Below are 21,390 nucleotides of genomic sequence, written 5' to 3' on the forward strand. Positions count from 1 at the left end.
ATGTGGGGGGCAGAGGCACACAGACCTCCAGCCTTAAGACACTAAGAACAAAATGGTCCATAGTATCATTTACTTAACCTTGTCCTATATTCCCTCTAAGTTTTTATAGTTTCTATCGCATCCTTCTATGAATTTTCCATGTCTTACTTATTTTTGGATCAAAACCAGTCATGGTATTCTTTTTTTTTTTTTAATTTTTTAAAATGTTTTTATTTATTTTTGAGACAGAGAGAGGCAGAGCATGAGCAGGGGAGGGGCAGAGAGAGTGGGAGACACAGAATCTGAAGCAGGCTCCAGGCCCTGAGCTGTCAGCACAGAGCCCAATGTGGGACTCGAGCTCACGGACCGTGAGGTCATGACCCAAGCTGAAGTCGGACGCTCAACCGACTGAGCCCCCCAGGTGCTCCAAAACCAGCCATGGTATTCTAATAGAGATTTCTAACATTACTCCGCAGCATGATGATATGTGTATATAGCCATCTCGATAGTACAAATTTTGATGAAATATTTCATAACTGTAGTGATAACATTATGGATTTATAGTTGGCACGCAGGCAGCCTTAACCCTGGGCTATTCTCTACTTCTAGCTTTTTAATGTTTTATTATTTATTTCTTTTGAGAGAGAGAGCGCACGTGTGCGCATGCAAGTACAAGTGGAGGAGGAGCAGAGAGAGAATCCCAAGCAGTAAGAGAGAATCCCGGGATGTAAGCACAGAGCTGGACGCGGGGCTCGATCCCACGAACCTAAGCCAAAATCAAGAGTCGGACACTCAACTGACTAAGCCACCCAGGGGCCCCTACTTTTAAGCTACATGACTCTGGTTATTGCTACAGGGTAGCAACCTTTAGCCAGAGACATACTCCAAAGCATGGTAGCAAGTACACAATTTTCTACTCCAAATCCTTCAGTGAGTACACTTTGAAGACGGCGAACGGTGAGAAGCAAAAAGGGGTCTCCTTTGTACACTCCATTAAAACATCGTTAAGTTGTCTGACACACACAAAATTATTTACCAACAACAGCAAGTATCGGTGGTATAAAATTAAAGGAGGAGAATAAACTGAAACTAGAGACCAGCGAAAGGCTCTACAATACTGAAGGAGAGGAACAAAGCAATGAGCCCAGAAAACTTTAAAGTAAATCTCCGAATTAGACCATCACAGGAATCACAAGTATAATTTGGAAAATGATCACAATTTTCTCTTACTTAAGGGGGAAAGTTATCCTTAAGCCATTGCAATAAACAAAACACTAATTCAACAGTGCAAAAAAATTTACCGAATGAAACATAATAAACCAGAAGACCATATCCATGCACAGACAGAATAAATAAATCAGTGAAAAGAAGGAAGAGGATGATAACAATCCAGTGCTGGAATACAAAACATACACCCAGCAAATGAGACTTAAAGTCTTTTGAATTAGAAGAAACCAATGGCAAAGAATAAAGGATTAAGAGTCCCATCTGAACAGTGTCTTGAATAAACAAAAATAGTTTAGGCCAGAAACTGAAAGGGCCTTTATTTAACAAACAAGTCATGATACTAAGAAGTAGTCTAAGGGCATTAAACTGCAAGGAACATTTTTATTTAAAAGATTTTATTATTATCGTTTTTTAAGTACGCTTTACCTCCAATGTGGAGCTCAAACTCATGACCCCGAGATCAAGAGCTGCACATTCTACTGACTGAGCCATCCAGGCGCCTCCACAAGGAAAATTTTTTAAAAAAATTCTACAAGTAGCTTAGAAAAAAAGTATCACATTTGTAGTAATAAACAGAATTACTTCTGACTATTTGAGGGACACGGCATTTATAAGATCCTCAGCATACAAGACCCAAGCAACTTTCATTCACATGTGACATGAGAAATACCTTTTTGGTTTGAACATTGTAAGACTGAAGCCTTACCTTCAAAACTGGCTGTTAAGAAACGTACAAATAGCAACACTGATTTTAAAAACAAAAGCTTAGGTAGATGGAAGCGGGCAGCAGATTCTGCGCCCCGGCCTCACCAGGAAGCTACTAACATCTCTGTGGATTTGAAGCAGAATTTCCTAAGAACGCTTAACGGATGGAGGGGCGCCTGGGTGGCTCAGTCGGTTAAACATCCGACTTCAGCTCAGGTCACGATCTCACAGTCCGTGAGTTCAAGCCCCGTGTCAGGCTCTGGGCTGATGGCTCAGAGCCTGGAGCCTGCTTCCGATTCTGTGTCTCCCTCTCTCTCTGCCCCTCCCCCGTTCATGCTCTGTCTCTCTCTGTCCCAAAAATAAATAAACGTTAAAAAAAAAAATTTTTTTTTAAAGAACCCTTAACGGATGGAGAAGAGAAAACTGACGATGTCCTTTAAGGCCCTGACATCACGTGCCAAGCTGCTATCTTTGGACAGTCGTGGACTTACGCTAACATCTGGAACAATAAAAGCCTCTTTGCGTGGCCCAGGACAGTCTGCTGCGCGGGAGGCTAATGAAGTCAATTTCGGAGGGATCCCTCCACCGGCGCTATCAAAAGTACATGCGGATCTCACCTACACGGTTCGCTACACTCACAGCTCCAACAGAGACGCCTGAACTCTCCCCACCCCTGAAATTGCACTGGAACTGCTGGTGGCCACGAACTTCCTCGGTTGTTAAATAAAAGAAATTATAATAAACTGTTAACTTTTTCCAGCATTTAAAAACCAACAAAAACAAAAATGTAAGAAGTTAGTGGAAGGAGCACATGATCTGAGTTAACCAGGTCCGTCAGACAACGTCCTAGTAACACTAGCAGGAAAAGCATTGTTATTGCGACACGCAGTTATTACAACAAAAGGTTAAAAAGAGACTGCAGGAAAACAGCAAGACATAGGACAAAGGAAGCGAAGTTCTCTTTCTTTCTTTTTTTAAAGGCAGAATTCCTCTTCTTTCAAATAAATGAGACTATTGCTATTTTGGGATCTATCAAAATCCGTACTACCTTTTCTCTAGGTCAAGTCTTCCTTTTATTCTTTTTGTTGTCTTGAGATGGCTATTTCAGGACCGGGGGACAGACGGCCAAAAAGACCGCTCTTAAGAAATTCAGCGCCAACTAACATTCAGGTATGTCTTGCACTGCTTCCTGTCTTCCGCTAGAAGTGGAGGTTTCGGGGGTGAGCTCCATGTGGTTACTGTTCAAAGGCTAAGCTACCTTCTAGGGCAAGAGCGGGAGCCAATCATAACCTTATGAACCTCAAGGTCACCTCGATGGGGCACCAGGGGAAAGTAACACCTCTCTCCTGTAATCAAATCAAACATCAAGCAAACACAATTTCTAGACAGAGAGAGACTTTTGACTAGGATCTTATAAAAGTGGGTTTTCTTCCATTTATTGCCATACATAGTTTCTTCTGGGAAGAGGCATAGCTCTGTATGACTTACCTAAGAAAAGCAGAGCTGTCAAACTTGTAATCCCACTGTATCCCACAAGAAGCAAAATTTATTAATTACTGGGTATCAGGTGGTTGCTGGGTCCATTTGCCCAAAGATCTTCTGTATCACTGTTTTTATTACACGGGTTTTTAATGGTCTCTCTTTTTAAAATCAATAGTAAAAATGTATTTAAATTAACGATATATCATTTTAACAGTTTAATCGATAAAAATCAGTGTGATCAGGGGCACCTGGGTGGCTCAGTCAGGTAAGCACCTGACTTTGGCTCAGATCATCATCTGGCGGTTTTGAGTTTGAGCCCCACATTGGGCTCCCTGCTGTCAGCACACAGCCTGCTTCAGGTCCCCTATCTCCCTTTCTCTCTGCCCCTCTCCTGCGTGCGAGCACACATGCCCACTCTCTCTCTCAAAAATAAACAGAAAAAAAATTTTTTTCAATCAGTATGATCAGATCAACAGATTTTAAAAACACCTATTGGGGTAAAACATACATGCAGTAAAGTGCACTGATCTTAAACATCTCAATATGGTTTTACTTATATATTTGCCTATAAAAGCAACACTCAAATCACAGTACAGAACATTTCTAACACAATATGCTTTCTTGTTCCTTCTCCCAGTTAATATATGCCAGATGTAACCACTATCTGACTGTATCACCAATGATTAGCTTTGCCTAATTCACATATAGAGAATCATACAGTATGTACTATTAGTACATTTTTGAAAAGCCATTTGATAAAACTCAAACCACTTCTGAGACATTAAAACACAGAATTAAAGTTAAAGTCAAAGGGGACCTGGGTGGCTCAGTCAGTTAAGCATCCAACTCGATCTCAGCTCAGGTCTTGATCTCAGGGTTGTGAGTTCAAGCTGCACATTGGGCTCTGTGCTGGGCATGAAGCCCACTTAAAAAAAAAAAAAAAAAAAGACAAAAAAGACAAAAAAAAAAAAAAAAAAAAGAAGTTAAAATTGAGACCCACTGTATTATCTTGTATTTTACAATAGGGGTGAATCCATGAAAAAATAGGGGCAAAAAACAAGGCTGTTCTCCTATTTTCACTCTCATAGTGGACATTTTTGCCAATTCAAAATTATTCAAAAAGGAAATACTAGAAAAGAATAGATGAAAATATCATTACATGGAGACAATATGATTATATACCAACACAATCCAAAGAAAATCAGTCATAACAATAGATAATTAAAACTTCAGCAAAATGGTTAAATAAAAGATAAATATAAATCCACAGAAGTCAGATGCATTCTCATGTAGTGGTAATAACTAACCTGAAAATACAATTTTTAAAAAAGCATTCAGTTAACAATAGCAATGAGAAGTATTAAACTACCAATTAACCTAGCAAAAGACATATATCTTCATGATATAAAGAAAATGACCAAATACTACTGGGAGAAAAAAAGAAAAATTTAGAAAAATAGAGAAATATTTCATGTTCTTCAATGAAAAGGTTTAAACATCATTAAGATAACAATTTTTCATAAATTAATTCGTGAGTTTAACAAAATTCCAATTAAAACACCACAGAATACTTCACAAAACTCAACAAAAATGCTTCTAAAGTTCATCTGACAAAAGCACAAGACAAGAATATTAAGTAACACTGGGGTTGTAACTAGCATTAGAAATACAATCATATTAAATGTAACAGTCATTTAAATGTCATGGTACTCATCTTTAAAAAAGAAAAATAAGGGTGCCTGGGTGGCTTAGTTGGTTAAGTGTCCAACTCTTCGTTTTGGCTCAGGTGATCTCAGGGTTCATGGGATCAAGCCCCAGGTCGGGCTCTGCGCTGAGGGTGTGGAGCCTGCTTGAGATTCTCTCTCCCCCTCTCTCTCTGTCCCTCCCCCACATGCTCTCCTTCTCTCCCCCCTCTTCTCAAAATAAACTTAAAAAAAAAAAAAAGAAATACAGGAAAATCTAGTCTCTAAAACATGTTTAATGTGTGATGAAAGAAACACAACAAAACAGGGAAAGTATTCAGTATTTAACAAGTGTTACTGGGATGTTCAGTAAGCAATAGACTCTAGATCTGGAGCTGGCAAACTATGACTCACGGGCCAAATCTGGCCTGCAGCCGGTTTTTGTAAAAAACATTTTAGTGAAACACAACCATGCTTATTTGTTCACATACTACCTATGGATGCTTTAGCACCACAGCTGGGTAGTTATCACAAAAGACTATCTAGTCTGCAAAGCCTAAAATATTTGCTACCTGGCCCTTTATAAAAGAAGTTTGAGAGTTGCTCTAGATTATTGTTGAGTAAAAAAAGGACTTATTAAATACATCAAATCTCTGATAAGGAGTTAAAAAAATTATCAGGCCAAAATGTAAACGAAAGCGAGCAATCAGAGAGTTACGGAAAGCCCTGAAATTGCTTTTATCCTAAGACGGTTGTCTAATTCCGAGAATCGAGACATCAGTTTTGACAGCCTTGGAGTGAAAAGATGGACAAAGTCCGAGTTAAGGCCTAACCAGGGTGGGAAATGTTCTGCTATAAAACCAGCACCCCAAAGGGGTAAAGTAAAATTAAATGCCATTTCTATCGCTGGTATCTGTAAGTGAAGGAAAGTCACCAGTTGTTGAAGGACTGAGAGGGAGAGACCCTGAACCCACAAGCCCGAGAATATTTTCAAATCAATTTTTACATCTGAATAATTTTATAAAACTTTGAGTCATGAATTTACAGTAAAGCAATCCTAATGCCAAAGCATCCTAAAGCAAAGCAGAAACAAATGCAAAAATGTCTCCGGAAGAATGTACCTTTACCTTAGGCCTTAAGTAATTCCCACAAATAATTTTTCAAGACAATATGTAGCAAACACAGACAAAAAACAGCCAAGCACACAAGGAAACGAGGCACCAGGAAGAAGAATTAGTTGTACTAAGAAAGCCAAACAGTATTGGGCATAAAAGTATATAAAGCAATTAAACTTACTGTGCTTAGAAAAATCAAAGACAAGCTTGGAATTATCTGCAGTAACCAGAAAACTATAAAAATGACCTTGCCAAGAGAACTTCTAAAAATGAAAAGTGCAATAACCAAAAAGAAGAATTCAGTGAATGGATTTACCAGCACGTTACACACAACTGAAGGGGTACTTAGAAAACGGGAGGGAAAATCAGAAGAACGTGTCCAGGATCTGTCTCCAGGGATTTCTCACATTCCTACATGGTCCAAGTCTTTTGAGCAAAGGACATGTTAAGTCTTTGGCAGCTAGAGACGGCATATCCCTCCAGAGAGATCTAGAGTCATATCTCCCCAGCGACATCCCGACATCCCACAGTAACAAAGACAAAGCCCTCTCCTTCCTCTCCCTGGAGACATTTCCTTACATTTCAGGGTAATAAACCTTGAGGCACCTTCCCCATCCCATCCGGGAGAGATGCGCCCACATCCTAGGGTAAGGAGCAATCTCTCTGGAGGGAGGATGTGCAGGTGTGCCAGCAACCCTTAAATGCCCAGAGTCTCTAAGTTTTGGTGTTCCTTTTGCTGGGATGCGCTGGACTGTATGCACCAGTATCATCTAGCCCCTATCACCTCACCTCGTGGGATTGAGGGCGCGGGGAACTGATGTAAGATATCGCGGGCTGTTGTTGCTGTAATAAACCATCTGTGTCTCCGGTCTTGTGTTCTGTCAGTACATACATAAATGCGAATGTATGTGTGTATAAAAAAAACTGTAGCAGGCTAGCTTGCTAGTTTAAAAGTAGGGCAAAATCTAAGATCCCTCACAGTAAGTTGTCGACTTAACAAATGCACACACACAGAGAGAGAAAGAAAACAGGTGGATGCGGGCCTGGGTGGCTCAGTCAGTTGAGCGTCCGACTCTTGATTTCGGCTCAGGTGATGACCTCACACTTTGTCGGACTCTGTGCCGACAGGGCAAGGCCTGCTTGGGATTCTCTCTCTCCTCTCTCTGCCCCTCCATCACTCACTTTCTCTCTCAAAAATAAGCAAACAAACAAACTTAAAGAAAAAAGAGGTGGAAAATACGAGAAGTAAGAAGACATGAAGGTACGGTAAGAAAGTATTACAGAAATCTAAACAGAAATCTAGTTCCAGAAAGAGAGGAGAAACTGGGTCAGAATTAATACCTGAAAAGATAACAGCTGGGTGTTTCCATAATGAAAGACGAATCTTCAGATTCAAGAAAGCAAACAAATTCTGAGCAGGATAGATAAAAAGAAATCCACACCGAAATACATCATTGTGCAACATTTGGATAGAAAATTGATTTCTCTTCAAAAATGAAAATCAGAAGATGGCAGAATGTTATTTTCAACGTGCTGATAGAAAATAACCTAGAACTCTTTTCCCAGCAAAAACGTCCTTCAAAAATTGAGACTGAATTGTATACTTTAAAAGGATGAATCTTGTGATATATGAATTACATCTCAATAAAGCTGTTACTTTTAAAACTGCCTGTAACAAAAGCAACAGATAGTAAGTGTTGGTGAGGATGCAGAGAAACTGGAATCTTCATACGCTGTTGTTGAGAATATAAAATGGTGCAGCTGCGTTGGAAAAGTCTGGCAGCACTTTAAAAGATTAAACACAGAGTAACCAGCCATTTCACTCCTCGACATATACTCAAAAGAACTGAAAATACATATTCAATACTGATAAATGCTACGATAATGACGAACCTTGAAGTACTAGCCGAGTGAAAGAAGCCAGACACAAAAAACCACACATGGTACGATTCTATGTATATGAAATGTCCGAAATAAGCACATCTGTATAAAGAAAGTGGATTAGTAACTACCTGGGGGGAGGAGGGGGAAGGTGGTGGTGAGCAGATTGGGGGGTGACAGCAAGGGGTGTGGAGGTCCTCTTTGGGCTGATGGCAATGTTCTAAAATCAACCGTGACAATGGCTGCACAAGTCTAGGAATATAATAAGAGCCACTGAGTTGTACTCTTTAAATGGGTTAATTTTGGACTACGTGAATTACAAGTCAAACTTGTTATTAAAAAAAATCAAGATGAAATAAAAACATTTTCAAATAATCAAAACCAAGTCTGCCACCAGTGAGTCTCATTAAATGAGATTCTGAAGGATGTATTTAATATTTAAGGTAGTTGAAAAGTGAGCCTAGATGTAAGTTCTCAGATGATGGCTGGGCTGAAAGAATCAAGGAGGTGGTGAAATATGTGGCTAACTCTAAACAAACTTTGACTGCACAAAGCAACAGGGCTAAAAAACCAAACAGTTACAATACCCGAAGGTAATGACACATAAGTGAGGTAAAGAGATTTAATATGCTCCAAGGCCTCTGTGTTATGAGGGGTGGGAGGTGCTGATTAATTGCCGACTTGAGAGGACAGATACGCACACTGTGCTTTCTAGGTAACCACTGAAGTATAAAAACAGAGCATGCACCTTAAAATCTAGAAGGGAAAAATGAAATGATCTAAAAAAAAAAACTCACTTAAAAGGAAGCTATTAAAAAGGAAAGAAAGGGAAAAAAAAAAGTACAAAAGAAGGTAGTAGTAGATTTAAGTCAAATATCTGTTGATTACAATAAATATAAACTGAACAATTACTTTGGCTAAAAAGTTTATCAATCCGAACTTAAAAAATGAGATCTAACTACTGTATTTGCTGTTTGTTAGAAACATGTCCAAAACACTGGGTTGTATAGAGAGGTTAAAAGTAAAAAGATAAGGAGCATCTGGGTGGCTCAATCGATTGAGGGTCCAACTTCGGATCAGGTCATGATCTCACAGTTTGTGGATTCGAGCCCCACTTCAGGCTCTGAGCTGACAGCTCAGAGCCTGGAGCCTGCTTCGGATTCCGTGTCTCCCTCTCTCTCTCTCTGCCCCTCCTCCACTCGTGCTCTGTCTCTCAAAAGTGAGTAAGAAGATTAAAAACACGTGAAAACTCACCAGAAGACAGCTAAGGTTTTTATATTAGTAGCAGACAAAACAGATTTTAAGACAGAAAGCCTTACCAGAGATAAACAGGCCACTGTTATAATGACAAAGAATTCAATTCACCAGAAAGATATGACAACTTTAAATTTGTATGGCCCATAAAGTAACTGCAAGACACGTGAAGCAAAACTGATAAAATGACAGGAAACAGACTATAATTCTAGATTTAAAATTAGCTCTCAGTAATGGATAAAACAAGCAACTACAAAAATCAGGAACCACCCAGAAGACTTGAATAACGCCACCTTTGCAACTACAAGATGTACATTCTTTTCAAGAACAGACACTTACACAAGCTGACCACGAACTAGGCCGTAAGGCAAGTCCCAACTATTTCAATGGATTAAAGTCACATGTTCTCCAACCAAATGTAGTTATGCCAGAAATCAATAATAAAAAGATAATTGGAAAAAAGCAACTGTTTTAGTATCCGCTAATGACTCATGACTGAAGAAATAATAGTATGACTGTAAACAGTACGGCCGTATAATGATGGTTTTCATAACCCCATCCATCACTCTTGTAGCTGGCATGCTACTGGAAAGAACTTTCCCTTTTCCCCTATTCGCTTTTTATCAGTAAGGATTGATTCCTCATGTATTTGGTGGGTTGTAATCTATTGCTGTCATTATTTTCATGCTCAAATGGTTTTGTATTTGATTAGGAGTAGTGAGCTCCTTCAAGCTGGCTCGTGCACTCTTTTTTATTTTTATTTTTTAATTTATTTTTTAATTGTTTTAATGTTTGTTTATTTTTGAGAGAGAGAGAGAGAGAGAGACAGAGTGGAAGGGAAGGAGGGGCAGAGAGAGAGGGGGACACAGAATCCGAAGCAGGCTCCAGGCTCCTAGCTGTCAGCACAGAGCCGGACACGGGGCTTAAACCCACCAACCGTGAGATCATGACCTGAGCTAAAGTCGGATGCTTAACTGACTGAGCCACCCAGGCGCCCCTCTTCTTTATTTTCAAAAGCGCTAAAATACACATAATGTAAAATTTACCATCTTAATCATCTTTAAGCGTGCAGTTCAGTGGTATAAAGTGCATTCACGTTGTCGTGCAACCAATTGCCAGAACTTTTTCATCTTGCAAAACTGAGCTTCTATCCCTGTTAAATAATAATTCTCTCCCTCCCCCTCCCCCAGTCCCCGATCATCACCATTCTTTCTGTTTCCATTTGATTATGTTAGTGGAACCATACAGTGTTTGTCTTTTTGTGACTGGTTTGTTTCTCAGCATATGGTCTTCAAGGATTATTCACGCTGTAGCATGTGACAGAATTTCCTTCCTTTTTTAAAGCTCAATGATATTCCATTGTATGGATCTCACAGATTTTGCCCATCCACTCTTCTGTCCACAGACATCTGGGTTGCTTCCACTTTTTGGCTATTGTGAATAATGATGCTGTGAACACGTGTGTACGAGTATCTCTGAAACCCTGCTTTCAATTCTTTTGGGTATATACCCAGAAGTGGAATTTGTAGATCACACAGTAATTCTATTATTTTTCGTTTTTTGAGGAATAGCCATACTACATTCCACAGTGTCTGTTCCATTCTACATCCCCACCAACAGTGCACAATTTCTCCATATCCTCATTTCTCCACATCCTCACCAACACTTGTTATTTTCTGTTTGTTGTCTTTGTTTTGTTTTTACAGTAACCATCCTAATGAGTGTGAGATGATATCTAGTGTTTTCGACACGCATTTCTCTAATAAATTAGCGGTGGTGAGCATCTTTCCATGTGCTTTTTGGCCATCTGTGTATCTTCTCTGACAAAATGCCCATTCAGATCCTCTGCCCACTTTTAATTGGGTTGTTGTTTGTTTAAGAACTATAGGAGTTCTTCATTCTGAACTAGGGGAAGGAGAGCAGGAGGCAGGCGTTACAAAGGGGCACGAGGAAGCTTCTGGGAGAGATGAGTATGTTCATGAACCTGACTGCAGTCATGGTACCTCATAGCAAAACTGATCAAAGTGTATGCTTTACATATTTGCAGTTTATTGTAGATCAATAAAGTTGTTTTTAAAAAAACAAAACCCGACGACATCTTAGAAGACTGAAAAGTTTTGGGCAAATTTTATTTCACTTTAGCCCTTCACCAACTAAAGACGACTAAATTGACGATTGTAATAATACAAAGTAACTAATAAAAAAAATAATTTGGAAGTTTTCCTTCATTTCCTATGCTCTGAAACAATGTATTTAGCACTGGGATTATCTGGACTCTTAAAATTTTCAACAGAATTTCTCTGTGAAACCATTTACATCTAGTGTGTTTTTCTGCTTCCAGTGAGACAGTTTTTTCATAACCACATGCTATGAAAATTGAGTTATTTAACTTCTAATCTTTGCTGGCATCAATTTTGGTAAATTGCATTTTTCTAAATAATTATCCATTTCATTTGAATTTTCAAATTCATTTAACACAGAAGTATGCAAATTAATATCATTAAAAATTTTTTTCCCACTTGTCATTTGTTATTTTGTATTTGTGATTTCTCCCAATTTTCTTAAATTAGCATTAGTTTACCTGGTTTGTTAAACTGTCTAAGATCTAAGATTGTGATTTCTCAATCAAACGTTTTTCTGTTCTCCATCTCATTGACCTCTGCTTCGATCTTTATTTCTATTCTCTTGTGCTTTCTCTTGTTTTACTTTGTTGTTTTTATTCTAACTTTCTAAGTCTGGAATTTACTTCAGGTGTTTTCTTCCCTAAGTTTATAATGTGTTTAAGCCAATAAATTTCCCCCCAACCACTACTTTATACGTATCTTACAGAATCCTATTTGTTAGGTTTTCATTTCATTAGTCTTCAGGAATCCTTTATTTCAATTTGTATTTCCTTTCCATCCAATAGTTCTTTATTCATTCTTTATTTATTTTTAATGTTTATTTTTGAGAGAGAGAGAGGGAGAGAGGGTGCCAGCAGGTGAGGGACAGAGAGAGAAGGGGGCAGAGGATCTGAAGTGGGTTCTGCACTGGCAGCACAGAGCCAAACTCGGGGCTCGAACCCACGAACCATTTAGATCATGACCTGAGCTGAAGTCAGACAGTTTACTGACTGAATCACCCAAGTGCCCCAACATCTAACAGTTCTTCAGTTAAAGGGTTTTAATGTTCCATATGGGTTTTAAAATTTCTTTTTAAATTTCTAGTTTTGTTGCATAGCGGTAAGGATTGTTTGTAACATTTCTACTTTATGGAAATTACTAACCTTTTTCTTGCGACCTAACATACAAACTATTTTTATGAATGTAAATGTACACTTAAGCAGATATTTCATTACTGTACTGATCTTGCTTTGCCATAGATTTTTTTAAAAATAAAAAATGTAAGGGGCACCTGGGTGGTGCAGTCGGTTAAGCATCTGACTTTGGCTCAGGTCATGATCTCACGGCTGTGAGTTCAAGCCCCACATCGGGCTCTGTGCTGACAGCTTCGAGCCTGGAGCCTGCTTTGGATTCTGTGTCTGCCTCTCTCTGCCCCTCCCCTGCTTGTGCTCTGTCTCTGTCTTTCAAAAATGAATAAATGTTAAAAATATTTAAAAAAAAATAAAAATTTAAAAAATTAAAAAAAAAGAAATCTCATGTTTGGAAGTAAATATACTTGCAAATAAACCATGGATCAAGTAAGATATCACAATGGGTACTGGAATATATTTGGAACTGAATAATAATGAAAGTCCACATATAAAAATGTGATATGCAACGTAAGAGGTAGTGACAGGGAAATGTACAGCCTTCATTGTTAGAAAAGAAGGCTAAATATGAGCAGAAAGCATCTATTCAACGAAGTTAGAAGATATAAAACAAACTAAGCCTGATGAGAAAAGAGAAAGAAGTGTTTCTGTGAAAACACTTAGCAAGAACAAGAGAAAAGACACAAATCAGTATCAGGAGTGAAAGAAGAGACTTAAAATTAACTACATTCCCCACAGACATTAAAACATCGTTTTCAGGGGCGCCTGGGTGGCTCAGTAGGTTAAGCGGCCGGCTCTTGGTTTTGGTTCAGGTCATGATCTCACCATTTGTGAGTCTGACCCAGCACTGGGTTCCACACTGACAGTGCAGAGCCTGCTTGGGATTCTCTCTCTCCCCCTCTCTCTCTGCCCCGCACCTCGTGCTTCCTCTCTCTTTCTCAAAATAAATAATAAACTTAAAAAATGTCATAACAGATTCTGAATAATGTGCCAATAAAATTAAATTTAGATGAAATGGACAAATTTCTTTAAAAATTAACTTGCACTCACAAAGAAACAGAACTGTCTGTGGTCAAGGCTTGCCCTGCCAGACATATAAAGATTTAACAACACAAACAAAAAAAAGTCTTTAAAAACATAGGGGTGATGGTGTAAGGACAGGAAGGCCAGTGGAAGAGAATAAAGCACCCAGAAACAAGCCCGTGCACAATTTATAACAATTTATGACATTTATCACCACAGAACACTAGCAAATGAGTCTTTCCGGTAGTTGGTGCTGGTACCCTGGATATCTACATGGGGAAGAAAGGAAATTTACACCCTACTTCACTCCAGACACATAAGTCACTTTCAAGTGAATAGAACTTGTCATTTTAAGGGATTTCTCAAATAAGATACAAAAAGCACTAACAAAAAAGAAAAAAATAAAATTGAATTATTTAAGAATCTTTTATGTGTCATTTAGCTTGGAACAGCACCAAGACTTTTGAAACAGCTGAGTACAGAGAAAAGCAAGGTACCGATTACACAAAAGTCAGGATAACGATTATCTTTGGGATAGAGGATGAACAGGGCACACACAGGGCTTCTGAAGGTGTTAGCTATGCCCTATTTCTTACCCGAGACATAAGTACAGGGGTATGTGCTTTGATAAATACATCATTAAGCTATTTCAGGAGTCCCCAGAGACCTCGCCCTAACATTCGCTGATTTGCTGGAATAACTTACAGGACTCAGCACATAGTCCTACCAACAGCTAAGGACACACAGCCAGATCAGCAAGGGGAAAAGACACACCAGGCAGAGTCTGGGGGAATCCAGGTGCCACCTTCCTGTGCTCTCTCCTCTCACGAGGGCACATTCTCTCAACGAAGACGCAGCTACATGCAACATTTCTGCCCCAGGAAACGTGTCAGAGACTCAAAGTCTAGGGTTTTTATTGGGGGCTGGTCCCAGAAGCACCCTCTGCCCACCAAAAACGTGGACTCTCAGAATAAAAGCAGGCGTTAGAGTTCCAGGTGGGCAAAACAACCATGTTGACGTAGGAGAGGTTTCAAAAGCCCAGTTCCCACTTGCCAGCCAAGAACCAATCTTGCAAGCAGGACTTTCTAAAGAGAAGTCTCAGGCCTGCGATGTTAACTCATACACAGGTGTTCTTTGCACTTTTCTCTATGAAATAGAACATATTTCACAATAAAAGATATTTTAAAAACAGGTGACCAACATATTATTAAATCTGTGTTTAAAAGCCACAGAGAAGACATTTGCAATATATACAACTGACAAATAGTGTAAGGAACGTATAAACAATTCCTGTAAGACAGTTGCAAAGAAAGACAAAAAACCTGAACAGGCTCTTTTAAAATGCAGAAACAGTCCATAAACACAATTAAGGTCCTCAACTTCACAACAGTCTAGGGGATTGAAACCACAAGAAAATACTACTATACATATACCTACTAAAGAGGCAAAAATAAAAACACGATATCAAATGGGGGGCACCTGGGCGGCTCAGTTGGTTGAGCTTCCGACTTTGGCTCAGGCCATGATCTCGTGGTTCGTGAGTTCGAGCCCCGCGTCAGGCTCTGTGGTGACAGCTCAGAGCCTGGAGCCTGTTTCAGATTCCGTCTCCCTCTCTCTCTGCCTCTCCCCCACTCGCGCTCTCTCTCAAAAATAAAATAAAAACATAAAAAAACATTTTTTTAAACACAGTATCAAATATTAGCAAAGATGTGGGACAATGGTTAAGTCTCACACACTGGTGGAAGGGAGGTGCAACCACTTTTGAAAACAATTTGGCCTTTAGGAAGGTAAAAGGTACACATATTCTTTGACCCAGTAGTTTTCTGAGTTACGTGTACAAATTCATGAACACGCACCCGAGGACATATGCACAAGAAATTTACAACAACATCAATAGCCAAAATCTGAAACCAATCCAAATGCCATCAAAGCAGGAAGGATAAAAATAAACAAACAAACAAAAAAACTCCAGAATGGATAAACTGTAGCAACAATCACATAAAGGAATATTCTATAGTGATCACATAAATTTTTACTAAAAATAATGTAAAAAATTAAAAAAACCTGTATCTACAATATGAAAGACTCTCACAAACGTAATGTTGAAGCAAACAAGACAAAGTAGAATACATAAATTCTCACCCTATTTGTAGATCTCAAAACCAGGCAAGACTGAACTATATTACTTATGGATGCATACACAGAATATACCATGAAGACAAGAAAATTACCACAAAATCAGAGTAGTTGTCTCTAGTGTGGGGAGGAAGTTACGACGAGGGGAGCCACACTTCTGGGGTACCAGTAATACCTATTTTTCGATCTGTTTGAGGGTTATGTGCAACTGAAACTTTATAATTATCTTTATGTTTACATAATTTTAACGTGTAATTAAACTTTATAATTTTTTAATAATTATTCTTTAAATTATATATACTATGTACTTTCTAAGGTATTACGTATCTTTCTCAAAAAAATTGAGAAAGAAAAATTAGCAAAAATAACAAATAAAGGATTAACATTACAAACATACAAAGAAGGGCGCATGGGTGGCTCAGTCGGTGTCTGACCCTTGATCTCGGCTCAGGTCTTGATCTCAGGGTCACGAGGCTCCCATGTTGGAGCCTACTCAAACAAACAAACAAACAAAACCATACAAAGAACATCCAAGTTGCCATGAACAAATGATCCAGGAGTATAAACACACAGTTCACCAGAATATATAGACATTAAATAAACTTAGGAAGAAACATTCAACTTTTCTAGTAATTAATAGTATGAAGCAACATTTCATACCTATTAAATCAAGGAGAGTGGAATACGGTGATAATTTATAAGGTAAATGGCAACCATGAAGACTGAGTAGCTGCATGGAATAATTTAATATTGGGAAAACAAAAGACTAAATCATGAGTGCATTATGCTTACAGCTAAGAAGGCTGCATAGCTAAAATCTGTAAAGGACTCATGAAAAAGGAAAATAGCTGATATGATTTAAAGACACGATCATGACTGTAGTATTTTCCTGGATACTGCAAATATGTTTCATTAAGATACAGGAATTTTTAAACAAAGAAAACTCAACAGTTCCTTGTGATTCTAGAGAACAAAGTCCACGTCATAACCCCAAGACCTTTCACAAATTGACTTCAACTTGTATTTTTCACTCAACGCCAGGCATCGTGCTAGGCACTAGAGTACAGAGATGGGCAAGACATGATTACTCCCCTCAGTGAGCTCCTAGGCTGGCAGGAAACAGACATGCCGACAAATAATTACAACTTAGTGAAGTAAGTCCCACGAGAAAAGGTTTCTTCTTAAAAGTCTAGGACTTCCTGGAGCACCTGGCTGGCTCAGTAGGAAGTGCACCCAACTCTTGATCCCGGGCTTGTGCGTGCGAGCCCCACGCTGGGTGTTGAGATTACTTAAATAAGACTTAAAAAAACAAACAAACACAAAATGTGACTTCCCACAGAAACAGACACACAAATACGGAGAATAAACTCATGGCTGTCAGAGAGGAGGGAGGGACATGGGCAAAATGGGCAAAACAGATGAGTGGGAGGTACAGGCTTCCAGTAATGAAATGACTAAGTCTAGGGGTTGAAAGGTACAGCCTAGGCAATAGTCAATGGTACTGTAACAGCCTTGTGTGGTGACAGATGGTAGCTATACTTGTGGTGAGCTAGCATACAGAGTCGTCAACTCACTATGACGTACACCTGAAACTAATGCAACATTGTGCTTCAACTATACCTCAATTTAAAAAGGAGGTGGGGGTGAGTCTATGGCTTCCCAGATGAAGGAAAAACTCAAGAAAATCGTAGAGAAGCTTTCCAAAGAACATTGAATTGGAGCCCAGGTGAAACCTTCCAGACAGGGTGCAGATGTGAAGGGTAGTCTATGCACTATTTGTACCAAGTCTGAGGCACATAGCAGGTGGCTGGAGACTGTTTAAAAACCTCGGGGATCCCACTACGGGCAATGGGGACCCACTGGGGCTTTCAGCATTTAGCTCCCGAGAGTATTTTGCAATTACTTTGGACCTCTTTGTTCTATCCTCTTTTCCCTTAAGAGAAATATATATTGGGGTGCCTGGGTGGCTCAGTTAAGCATCCAACTTCGGCTCAGGTCATGGTCTCACGGCTCACAAGGTCAAGCCCGACACTGGGCTCTCCGCTGTCAGTGCAGAGCCTGCTTCGAATCCTCTGTCCCCTTCTCTCTGCCCTCCCCAGCTCTTGCTCACTCTCTCTGAAAAATAAATTAACATTAAAAAAGAAATATATAAAAATATAAAAAACATATATTGATGTTAAAATATCTATTTAGTTAAAATTAGTATTTTTTTAAATATTTATTTATTCATTTTGAGAGAGAGCAAGCAGGAGAGGGGCAGAGAGAGGGAGAGACAGAATCCTAAGTAGGCTTCATACTGTCAACACAGAGCCTGACTTGGGGCTCGATCCCATGAATGATGGGATCATGACCTGGGCCGATATTAAGAGTCAATGCTTAACTGACTGAGCCATCCAGGCACCCCTTAGTTAAAATTAGTATTAACAATATATTTATGTTTAACTTTTATACATATTCCTTTTAATTTTAAATTTCAAACATACAATAAAAAGTTGACACCCATGTATTCACCAACCAAATTTAAGAAGTTAAATTCTGTCCTGTTTCTCTTTCAAAGAAATAAAACGTTTTGGATGTATTTAAAATCACACACATCCATCATTCACTCCACTCATCTCCTTCTCTTCCCTCCCTCCTCACAGATAATACTGACTACCCCAAAGTGGATGCATATGATTTATCTGAATGTTGTTCTTTTACTACACATCTAACACTATGGGCTTTGCCCAGTTTTTTAACTCTGGGTTTATCAGGAAAATGAAGGCAAGAGCTACCTTTCCCAGTCAGTGGATTAGAAATAGAACGCTGAAATGCCTGGGTGGCTCAGCTCGTTGAGCACCTGACTCTAGATTTCGGTTCAGGTCATGATCAACCCACGGTTGGTGGGTCTGAACCCCACATCGGGCTCTGCGCTGACAGTGCAGAGTCTGCTTAGGATTCTCTCTCTCTCTCTCTCTCTCTCTCTCTCACTCCCTCTCTCTGCCCCTCCATCATTCTCTCATAAAAAAAAAATTAAGAAAAAAAAAAGATACAGAATGTATGTGGTAGCTATCATCATCACGACTGCCACTGAAAGGAACTCAACACCCAGAAATTTTCGCTTCTTCCAAGGAGACCATAAGCTGCTTTCTGATTTTTATTTATTTTGGGGGGAGAGAGACAGAGAGACAGAGCATGAGCGGAGGGGCAGAGAGACAGAGACACAGAATCGAAGCAGGCTCCAGGCTCCGAGCTGTCAGCACAGAGCCCAAGGAGGGACTTGAATCCACTAATCATTTGATGGCGACCTGAGCCGAATTTGGACGCTTAACTGACTGAGCCACCCAGGCGCCCCTATAAGCTACTTTCTGACAGCAGCCTCGCTAACAAAATGTTTGTTCAATTTAGGTCTATTTTCATTTCCCATACGGAATACTTCTGCCTTCTTTCCCAATTTCTGACCTCTAACCCAGGCTCTGCCATTACTGTCCCTTAACCTTGACAGGGGCACAGGAACGCTACTTATCTACATTGGTGGCACCAGGAGCTGTCAGGTGCCTGCTCCATCTCAGGCCAATAGGTGCCCAAAGTTCTGAGTAACCTGAGGGCAGGTGAGGACTATGAGAGGAAGCCTGGTGTTGTGGCAGATGCCTGGGAGTCAGGCAGCTCTTTCCACACAGGGACAAGCTCTTTGTGCTTTAGATTCTCCTTGTCAAAAATGAGGACAATTTTACTTACTTCTCCGGGTGATGGTGATAATAGAACCCTTACCATGTAGCAAGTCCCCTTTGGAGCGTTTATTGCATATATTAAGCCACTTAATCCTAACAAAACCTCCAGGGTGCAGAAGAGATGATTTCCCCTACACGACAGAAGGAAACCGAGGCACTTAGTTTAAATGACGAGTGGACAATCACAGAGCTAGTAGGTGGAAGAGCCCGGATTCGAAGCCAGGAAAAGTGATGCGGTCTGTGTCCTTAACCACCTCCCTCTGCGGAGGTACTGTGGGGCTACGATTGTAAGCAAATGGGTCCCAGGCACGTGGCACACAGTACGCCCAAAATACAGTAGCCCGGCTCGTGACCGTGGAAAGCTCGAGAAAAAGTACAGTTTCGGTCTTCACCGGGGAGATGGGGGAAGTGCCAGAGGTCTGGGCTGGTATCATCCACAGACTGCAGTGTGCCTGGCCCTGTGGTAGGTACCGGAGTACACCAACAACAACACAATGGGTGCCAGGCCGGCTCTTCCACCGACACCGGGGGCGATCCCGGCCCCACCCCCGGGGCCTGTTTCCCCATCTGGGAACACGCGTGCTTTTTCTCGCGTTCTCTCGGGCTACGGGCCGCGACAGAGGGCTCCGCGGGCCTCGCCCAACTGGGACGGGCAACGGAGAACCTTCCTCTCCGGCCCCGGGCCGGGTCGCCGGGAGCGGGGCTGGGCTGGGCGGTGCCGGGCCCGCAGTCCTGTCAAGTTCAAGCGCGCCGCACTCACCTCTCCGGCAGGCCCGCAGCGGGCGGAACCCCGGTCCAAACTCCCCGCGCCTCCGCCGCAGCCCCCGCGCCGCGCGCCAGCTCACTTCGCGCCGGAAGCCCGCCGATTCCGATTGGTTGCTTCCTGAGGAGACCGACCAGTGCCCTTGCCCCGTGGTACCTGTCCCCGCCCCCGTGGGCTGCTGGGGCGGGGTGTTCCCAGCGCCCAATCAGAGTCTGAGATCCGAGGTCAGGTGACCGTGGTTCAACGTGGGCTTCCGGCACGCTCGGGATCTTTGTTGTCCTTGTGTTTCTTACTGTCGGGGGAGGCTTTAAAGAAGACAGGCGCCTAGAAGCGAGCTGGGGTGAAAAACCCCGGAACTGAGAGGAGCCTGAGACTAGGCAGTTCCCACAGGCCAGGTCAAAGCTCTGCACCCCTGCCTCTTTGGCTCTTATCCGCTGTCTCTGTGAGACTTGGGGGGATTCTGCTCTCCACCCCCTTGTAGAGCTGGCCTCTGCGCCAATACGTGAGCGACTGTAAATTGTCATTGACGGGGAAAGGGATCTCAAACTCAGATGCCTCGGTGGACAGGTGAGGTACCTGAGTGAGAAGCCATGCTGCTGTTCCAGTTGATTGTTGACACGCGCGACTGTGGGCTCTGTGATGCCAGATCTTTTTATTTTTTTTTAATTTCCTTCCCTTCCTTCTTTTCCTCCCACCCTTCCGCTTCCCTCTCTACTTTTCCTCCCTTCCTTACTTCCCTTCTCTTCTAAGAAAAACTGAAAACGTGTTTATGTGTGAAATCCGCCGATTTTAAAATGCTACAAAAATAACACCGCAGTCAAACAAAACACATTATTGTTAAATTACTGTCTACAGGAAAAAGCAAAAGCAGGTTTTTAACAGCCAAATGGCCAAATAGGAAGCAAGATGGAGACAAGGTACAAGGTATGAAAAATCTACCAAAAGAGAAAGCTGAGTACACTTAGACTCAAAAGGAGGGTACTACCCAGAATGATCGGGTCGTCTCAGAACTCAATGAGGTGTGAAACCCAGCTGAAATTGCCTGGGCCACACACTGCCTGAATTCTCCTTTAGCTTTTTGCTTCATTGTCCTTCACATTTCTGCCTTCCCTAGTGCCAGTCATTGTGCTAAGCTCTTGAGAACTTTCTCATGGAGCGCACAGGATGTTAGACGTAGACGTCG

General features: G+C 40.9%; 1 protein-coding gene across 5 annotated transcripts in view; it reads right to left on the reverse strand.

Annotated features, from left to right (window-relative positions):
* BLM (BLM RecQ like helicase) overlaps positions 1-21,390 on the reverse strand; it is a 164,871-nt gene that overhangs the window by 67,603 nt on the left and 75,878 nt on the right. For 2 of the 5 annotated variants that reach the window (XM_049614192.1, XM_049614191.1), the window contains exon 1: positions 20,205-20,343. The exons of 1 other annotated variant lie outside the window; for it this stretch is intronic. The gene's annotated coding sequence lies outside the window, so the exon portion shown is untranslated. Of the gene's footprint in view, positions 1-20,204; positions 20,347-21,390 lie in introns of those variants that run through there. 2 more of the 5 variants (XM_049614193.1, XM_049614194.1) reach the window with 2 other exon arrangements.

Source organism: Panthera uncia (assembly GCF_023721935.1).
Source record: "Panthera uncia isolate 11264 chromosome B3 unlocalized genomic scaffold, Puncia_PCG_1.0 HiC_scaffold_2, whole genome shotgun sequence".
In the NCBI taxonomy this organism is placed as follows: Eukaryota; Metazoa; Chordata; class Mammalia; order Carnivora; family Felidae; genus Panthera; species Panthera uncia.